The sequence below is a fragment of the Nyctibius grandis genome, chromosome 3 (assembly GCF_013368605.1).
Source record: "Nyctibius grandis isolate bNycGra1 chromosome 3, bNycGra1.pri, whole genome shotgun sequence".
Lineage (NCBI taxonomy): Eukaryota > Metazoa > Chordata > Aves > Nyctibiiformes > Nyctibiidae > Nyctibius > Nyctibius grandis.
In genome coordinates, this window is record NC_090660.1 from 17753522 (window position 1) to 17762197 (window position 8676).

Below are 8676 nucleotides of genomic sequence, written 5' to 3' on the forward strand. Positions count from 1 at the left end.
TACTTCTAATAACAGACAGGAAATTAACTTCTCATACTTACGTGTGCTCACTTCTGGGTTTTTTTAGTAAGGCTGTTCTGGACTAGGATATACGTTTCATTGGGAAAAAAATGAAATAGGCAGCCAAACAGCTGAGAGCTTTCAGTGAGAACAAAGCCTTTAATCTGGTGAATGGGAAATGAATGATCCTATGTGCTGGAATTAGGTTGTTGAGGATCTGACTATTTTCCCTAAAGGCATTGCTCCCAACACTTAACACCAAGCGTAATGCTTGGTGTAATACAAATAAATTAGCTTAATAAAGAGATTTGACTGTCTACTTGGAAGAGTCTGTGAAAATAGCCTTGCAACATGACTAGGAAGTCAAAATATAAGGGGAAGTCCATATATGTAAAAGAGACAAAAAACCTTGACACATTATTCTGATACTTTATCTTTTCCCCACTGTACAAAGACTAAGATCAGCTTCTGTGAAACAAAAGCAGAGAGACAATGCTTTGGATTAATTACTTCACACTAAAGCATCTGTGATCCACTCCTTCCAGGAAGAAAAAATTTTGAACCCATCCCTGTGTGCACTGCTAGTTCGGGGTGCCATCTCATGGGGACACAGATAATATTCTTTTTCTTTTGACACTGATGCTGGCAGTTACCTCACCAGCTTCTTTTGCCAGGCTGGAACTATGACTCAAAAATCACCTGCCTTACATTCGTCCCAGAAAAAATGAAAACACACTCACATTTGCCATGTTTCCTCAGTCATTTTTTTTGCATTTAGTGATATTTTCAAATGTTTGAAGTGCCACTCCCTAATATTTTTCAGGTGAATGGATTGACCTTATTGAAACCACCTTACCACAGGAGTACTGTTACTGATGATGCTTTCTCTACATATCCACAATTTATTGCTTGATTATATATCTGTGGAGGACCTCAACTAGTGAATTATTAGCAGCATAATAATCCATCAGTAAATTCCTAACTAAGCATAGGAGCAATTTTAGAATTATCCTCCTTTACCTAGCAAAGCAAAATCTGTATGGGGATAGGATTGCTCCTGTGACTAGATCAATGTGGTAAGTCTAAAGAGAGAGGAGATCACATTGACATAAGGTAAGTTAGCAGAAGTACCTTTCCCAAGAGGAGTAAAGGGACCAAGCAGCCCTCTTCCTCAGACACTAAACTGGTTATAACTCAGAGCTTCAGCAGTTTCTGGAAGGGATTACATGACCTTCACTGCCCACTGTAGCAGACCTGGACTCTGACACACAGCTTCTGTTACAGCTCTGTGTTTGTATTACTCCCTTAAGTGTCTCTGTATAATGTACAGAGGAAGGGGGTTATGGGAATTAGGGATATTTTCCCACCTCTTTCTTTTATCCATTGTCATCAGTAGATGGAGTCACTTTCTTCTGTAATTCAAGTAGTTATGTGTCTGTGTGATTAATGTGGGTGAAGGCACACACTTTCCCAGAGTTGCTTAGTGCAATTTCACAGCCTGAATATATGGGTATTAAAGGAAAATGAAAGCTTAGAATAAATATTTGCTGAAGAGTTCAGTGGAAATGGGCATGCCTTCACAGGCTGAATTTTCTACTCTTGTGTGTTTTCAGTGGAGGATGGAGTGAAGGCCTTTGTTGATCCCTGAATGCAGTTAAGATGAGGTGTGAACATGTTACTTCTTGCTTCTACAGTCGTTATTTGGCAGATCTGTTAAAGGCAACCAAATCACAGTGTGCATTCTTATATGCTACTTCAAGGAACACACCCTGTATGATCAGTAAACTACAGAAGTTATACCTGCAAACCTATCTTGACTTCCAGATGTAAAATTTACAAATAATGGTCCAAAACCCCAGCTAATGCAAACTGATAAGTGCCCATGAAAGCAAGGGAGCTGTTCCCATACTCAGCAGTTGATTCAGCTCATATCGCCACTAACCCAGGCCTGCTAGACTTGCATCACAAAACACATAGAAAAGAATATTATATTAGCCCATAAAAGGAGAAGAGTAAAAAACTTGTAAATTGTAAAAAATTATTCTATATTTTACAAAACAAAGTGCTAGGACTTGATAGTAGAATGCTTCCTTTTCTCTTTCCTGGTTACATTTATCCAGGTGATAGGTAACCTACTGAGAAGTAGCTTTGTTCAGTCCTTCTGAGACCTAATGGTCCCACTAAGCTCTCTAGGGAAATTTCAGAGGATAGTGCATGCGTATTCCAGCAAGCTAATAAACTTACTAGCACAATAACATTAACATTTATATAGCAGGAGTAGGACGTAAAGACGTAATTAGGTCTATAGGAACCTATGGTAATGCAAATACCTATCCATCTATCTATCTAAGGTCAAGATTCAAAGCCCACTGGGAAGGTGGCTACTGACTTCAGTGGGTTTTTGGGTAAAATAGAGCAACAGACTTGTTAAGTGAGAATTGTATTAAAAGATGAGGAGAAAGTGTGGTACATGTGGAAGGATTATAGACAGCTTATGGCAGAATAAGAGCCTGGTTCAAACAGCTGCCTGCTTAAGATGAAAATTATTCTGCTAAGAGTGGCTTGGATGAAGAGAAAGTTAAATGATTTCTCTATCCAGTTTCTGCTCCTTTCCATACAAGACCTAATTAAAAGGCTCAGGGATTAATAAAGAGGGATATAGGAAAGAAATGCTAGCCCAGAAATCTAGTGCAGACTAGATTCCAGTAGCTGCGCAGCCTGCTACTGCTAGTACAGCTGCTGGCCTTTGGTGGTTGTGGGGCTTTCTTATGCCCCCCTGAGCCTGTGTAAGTGAGAGGGGCAACAGCAAGTGTCTTACCACTGCGGTGCTCATCCCCCATGTCTTCGTTTAGCCTGCACCTGGGGCTAAACAATAGCAGTTTTTCTATCACCCAATGTCCCTTCCCCAAATGAGGAAGGAAATCGGGAAAAAAAGAGGGAGACTCGTGGGATGAAGTTAACCAGATTTAATGAAATTAAGAAAATCAATATAAATGATAACACAGGACAGACAACAGTATACTCATCCACAGATCACTGGTGGGTTGCTCCAGGAACCACAGCAACAGACAAGGAAGGAGAGGGAAGGAGAGGCAAGGAGAGGCAAGGAGAGGCAAGGAGAGACAAGGAGAGGCAAGGAGAGGCAAGGGGTCAGCCAGGGTCAGCTGCCCCAGATTTAACTGCTGAGGGCCTTGATTACCATGGATGGCCACAAACTGAAACCAAATCCCAGTGAAACCAGGACACCCCAGTACACCACCATTGCATCTTCTGTACTGTGGGAAGAGAGAACATATTGGTTGGAAGACACCTTGGATGGCCCCATTTCTTCCTACCCTCCCATGAATTAAAGCACTGTGAGAGTTCTTCTGTATCTAAGGTCTTCTGCAGTTCTGAAGCAGAGGGCGTGTGTATACCCTTACTTCTTAAAATACCATTTTGAAGAAAACGACAAGACAAACCACCATTCAGTAGAAAAAGTATTTGAAGAAGCTGCAGTACGGTCTAGTCCCAGAGCAGTTCTCTTCCCCTTTGTCGCCTTATTCATTCAGACTGCAAGCCATTCAGTAACGTTGTAAACACTGCTCTCTACAGTCACACAGGCAAAAAACACAATTTAGCAGGAGAATAAAGTCTGCTGGAAGCATCAGAGGTAGCACATCAGTTTTTAAATTTACTCATGCGGCGTGACTCTCTGTTTTTGTCAAGAACCGATCAGGTTCCACCAGAGGGGGGGTTCACCAGCTACGATTGATCAGATCGCAGCCCTCCTCAGTCAGCCCTGCCCAGCCAGCACGGGTCAGAGCCCCCTAAAAACTCCACGGTCAGCCCCACCCATATGGGTTAGAGCCCCCTAAAAATAATTTCCCCCCCTTCCCTCCCAGTGCGCTCGGGAGCAGGGGTTCCCCTCCCCTAGGAAAGGTTCTTAGTTGATCCTTGAGACGAAGATAAAGCACAAACGAGGCGCGGTATTGATTCACACTTGGCTATGTTTACTTGGAGAATGATAAGTGGGTAACGATACTTTGTGAAAGAGGAGAAAAGACACGGAAAAGAAATCAAGAGACAGAAGGAAAAGTAAGCTGAGATTATGGACAGTATAGCAAGGATAGGATAGTCACCACCCAGGATACAGTGGCGTCCTGCAGATCCTCTGTCTTCTGTGTTCAGTCTTCTAGTGGTGGTCCGGCACTGTACCTCGGTGGTGGTCTTCCTTTATACCATGTAGGTAAGGGAGTGGGTTTCGCTGTCTTGACAACAGTGTCTTGGCAAAGGTGTGGTTATAGTTTTGCATATGCACGTATGGCTCACGCGCTGCTTACACACCTTAGGCCTTGCTTATCACTCGGAGTAAACAGGATGTTCTTGGTGGGCTGCTCGCTCAGCCCAGACAATGGTCGGCGACTGATAAGCAGAAGAGTGGTGTGCTGCATCAACAAGCTTGTGGATTCCACAGTTCCGCTGTCTTATCAGTCAAGCGAGTGCACACAAGCAAACTTTGGGACAATCACTTTACATTTCAGTCTCTCACAGTTTTGAAACAGCTAAGTTCAGTTATTCTGCTGTATATTGGAATGGCAAAAGTTATTCTCCTGTCACCTGTGTAGAGGAGTCTGGTAATACTTTTAAAAGTACCTACTGGAGCAGAACTGCTTTTCTGCTTCTCATTGCCTAACACAATTTAGATTTCTGGTACTCTGGCAACAGTAAACACTACAGGCTTTCTGTTGCACTGGAGAGCAGATTCCCGGAAAGAAAATCTGGGTCAACTCACAGATTTGTGTCTTTTTAAGGCAGTGAGACACAAGCTGTGACAACCAGCTGGCTTGAACTCTTGCATAACACAGGCTGTAGAACCTGATCTACCGATTTTATGAGACCCATGATTTCTTTTTGGATTACAGCATTTTTTTTTAAAATCTGGCAGTGATTAAAAAAGACCCCCAGGTGATGAGAGCATCTACAATATCCTTCAGAGTTGTTCCAAAGATTCTACAGGTCATCAAAATCTTAAATGAAGGCAACATGAAGCAATCCAAAGTGCACAGTCCAAATCTGAAGCTTTCTGAACTCAAAGAAACATTGGCTGGGGAACATTTTTTAATTTTTTTAACAATAAAATCTCTGAAGTGAGTTGGGCTGTAAGCCAGTTAAATGCTGTGACTGTGAAGACATTTTGAAGAAAAATGCTGCTATACCAAACTCAACAATGCGTAGCATAAAATCCCTCCCTGAACTCATATATGGCTAGAAGAGTTGGCAGTTCCAGCTGGCAAAATTTGATATCTCAAATGAACATGAGTCAACCATTACAGCCCTGAAGCCACATCTGCTCAATCGTGCACAAAGTCATCATCGAAGAGATTTTATTCCATTCAATCTCAAAGAGTTAGCAAGACCTAACATAGGAAATGCTATGCAGAGAAGACGTAGCTGAAATGTTTGTCCTTGGCCTGGACACAGAATGCCACATGAGTGTCCCTGTCTGGTGAGCTCATGATAAGGAAAGCCTCAGAAATTCCCAGAGTTATGCTGTTTAGGGCAAATATTACCCTTGAAGACAACACAGGCAAAGCTAAGAGAAATATTGTTTCAGATTTCATTTTTGTTCCTGACAATTTCTGCTGGTACTCATGTAACAGTAGAAAAAGGTCCTGATATTCGTTATACTAAATGTTATTCAAAAAATACAGAAGTAGTGGGCTATATATTTCAAAATTTAATAAAATAAGCTACACTTTTATTTCTGTGCTTTGTCAAAAGATTAAGTGAACAGTTTTAAAATATTCCCTCAGTTATATCTGCAATCATTTCCTCAGGCCATTTTCCTGATGTGCTGAATTAATCTCACTGTGAAGTACGGGTGCATTCATCTGGAGTCATTCCATTACCTAGAATAAAGTAACTTAGTCCAGAAGATAACACATTTCATACATACACACACCTGAACAAAATCATAGTGCATCTTCAAGCATTTACATATTTGAAGTTGCCAAGTTTAAAAACTAAACCAGAAGTAGAGTGAAAATTAACATAACTAAGAAATCCAAAGAGTTTAGCTCAAAAGATGCAAATTTAAATTTTCTTTTCCAGGGAGGCACAACCAGACCCATTACGGTACTGTGCTAGAAAATATACTGCCACCATCCACCACAGACTTTGAACGTCTTCCCAAGTGAAATGGATGAGCAACACCAAGGTCTACCAGCAGGCTTCATGTTCTCTCAAGCCAGACTGTAAAAGAAGGAGATGGAAGAGGAAATGTTAGTTTTTGAATGCCAGTTTTGCAAAACTAGATGATTCATCCTCCAAAGTTGGTGTAAATTGTATTCTTCTCAACAACCTGTGACCCCATGACCCTGCCCAGCCATGCTGGGGCTGTGTCTGACCCCGCTTCCCCTCACGGGGGCTGCCCCTGTCCCCCACCCATGGGCCTACATCCCAGCCCAGCCCCAGCTCGTCCCCAGGGAGGTACCCGATGCCTAAGGCTGGGGCTGCCCCAGTGCCCCCAGCCACCCTGCTCCTGGCTAGTGCAGTGGGATGGACCATTGCTGTGCCCTGACCCACCTGAGGAGCCACCTCAGCTCAGATTTGCTCAAGAACTGGTCATTCCCACTGAACAAAATCTAAAACCAGCGGCTGGTGGCAGCAGCAGCAGGTTGTCCCAGCTGCAAACCACTGGGTCTGGCATGTGGGAAGGGATAGATGGCATGTGGCCACGATGTGTGACCAGCGACACTCAGGTGGGGGAAGAGCCGGGCACGGAGGAAATCCCTGCCCAAAGGCCACTTCTCCCTGCCCTGCACCTGTGCTGAGCCTGCAAGCTCTCTTAGAAGGGCTGCATTTGTCCAAGGAAGCCTCTGCCTCTCCTACCCACTGCTTTTACCTCCGCAGATACAGGGGAAAGGGAAGGTGGGAAGGGGACATGTCAAAGCAGGAAGGTTCTGGCTTTCAAAGCCGGGCTCTATTTTCCTTCAGTTGCTGCTGCGGCTGCTGAAGAAAGGGGTGAAAAGACCAAGGGCTGTGAGAAAAAGTTCCCTGACCTGAGGTGTAGGTGCTTGCATTGACACCTCAGGCCATGGGATGGGATACAGAGTCTGAGGACAACTTGCTCTTCAAAATCCAGTGCTTCAAGTCTTGCCCCAAAGCTCACCCTTGTCTCTAATGCCATAGATGTAACATGGCTTTATTTTGGCTTCAGTCTTTCTGGACCAGAGTACAGCTTTAACCCTTTTCTTCCTGGGCTCCATAGCTATCCAACAACCCCCTCTGCACTCAGAGTCCTGAATGCATTAGAAATAAGGGCTCTTAGGACACAGAGCTCCTCCTCCACAACACTGGCATGGTTTCAGTGCTATCAAAAGTGGTTACGGGTGGCAGCCATCCACCTGGGAATACCATAGCAGCAGTACTCCCAAAGGCACTACGACCTGGTCCCGAGGACAGTTGGTGGCTTGGATCTCTTAGAAAAGCAGTGCTCCTGCTTTTTGGCCCAGTGTGTTTCCCAGTGCAGAGGAGGAGGTTTGCAGGCCACTTGGCCAGGCTGACTGTCTACGCTCAGCACAGCTGTACTGCACGTCCATTGGAGGTCTGGTCTGGGGTGCATGAGCTCATTGCATGTACACCAAACTGGATCAAGGTAACGTAATGGGATTTGGACAATTTGAATTTTACTTGCTAGTTTTGTTATTGACAGCCTTTGTTAACCTAGTTCAGACTGATCTTTCTGCATCATTTCATCAGGTAGAAAAATATAGAAAAATAGAGGTTATATTTTCCTACCTTTCTTCTCTGCCTTTTCTATCTATCTGCACTGTTAAGTCCTCTAAGGCAGTGATTTCCCTTAACCTCATGGCTCTCTGTCATTTAGTTGATATTGATACTAACATTACTCATCTCTAGCTACCTCTCAGCTGCCACAGTGGAGGAGAATCACAGATATGGGGCCTGGCTGTGTTGTAGCCATGACTTGTTTTGTTGATGTATCCATCTATTCTTGGCCCAAGGTGTTCACGCAACATGCAATGTGGACCCCTGCCTTCCATACCAAGAGATGGTAGCAGGAAACGTTCTCCACGGCAGCTTACTCAGCCTTTAGAAAGGCGAGAGATCATGCGTGCCTGTGCCACCTAACGTCATAGCAATGTGATTAACAATGCCACAAGCGATTAGGAGAGGCCAACAGGTACCTATATTAACATCTTTAATACATTTTATTTTCATTACACTCAGTTGTACACAATCATTATGATATAGATTCTTAGAATATGGTAACACAGGAACTTCAGCACTGGGAAGCATTAGATAATGCGTCTGTACTTGTCCCTCAAATTGAAGTAATACCCCTGACATGACATTTCATTAGCTTCTCAGGGATTAATCTTGATGTCATTACTCAGCATTCAGCCAGTCTTCCCTCAGGCAAAACTAGCTGCAAAGTCAAATCATAGTAGGAATACTGTATGAGTAAGACTTAAATAAGGAGTGAAAGATTTAGCCTGTTATCTGTAAAGACACAGGTGCCTTTTCTGATTTTTTTTTTTTTAATCTCATTCACATTTGCAGAAACCAGTTGTTTTTTGCTGGAGTTTCAGAAGCCAGTTCAGTGTGACTGGAGAGACATTTACTACTTACACGCCTGTGACGTACTTATTGGTTTAGTCCTAGGTCTAAAAG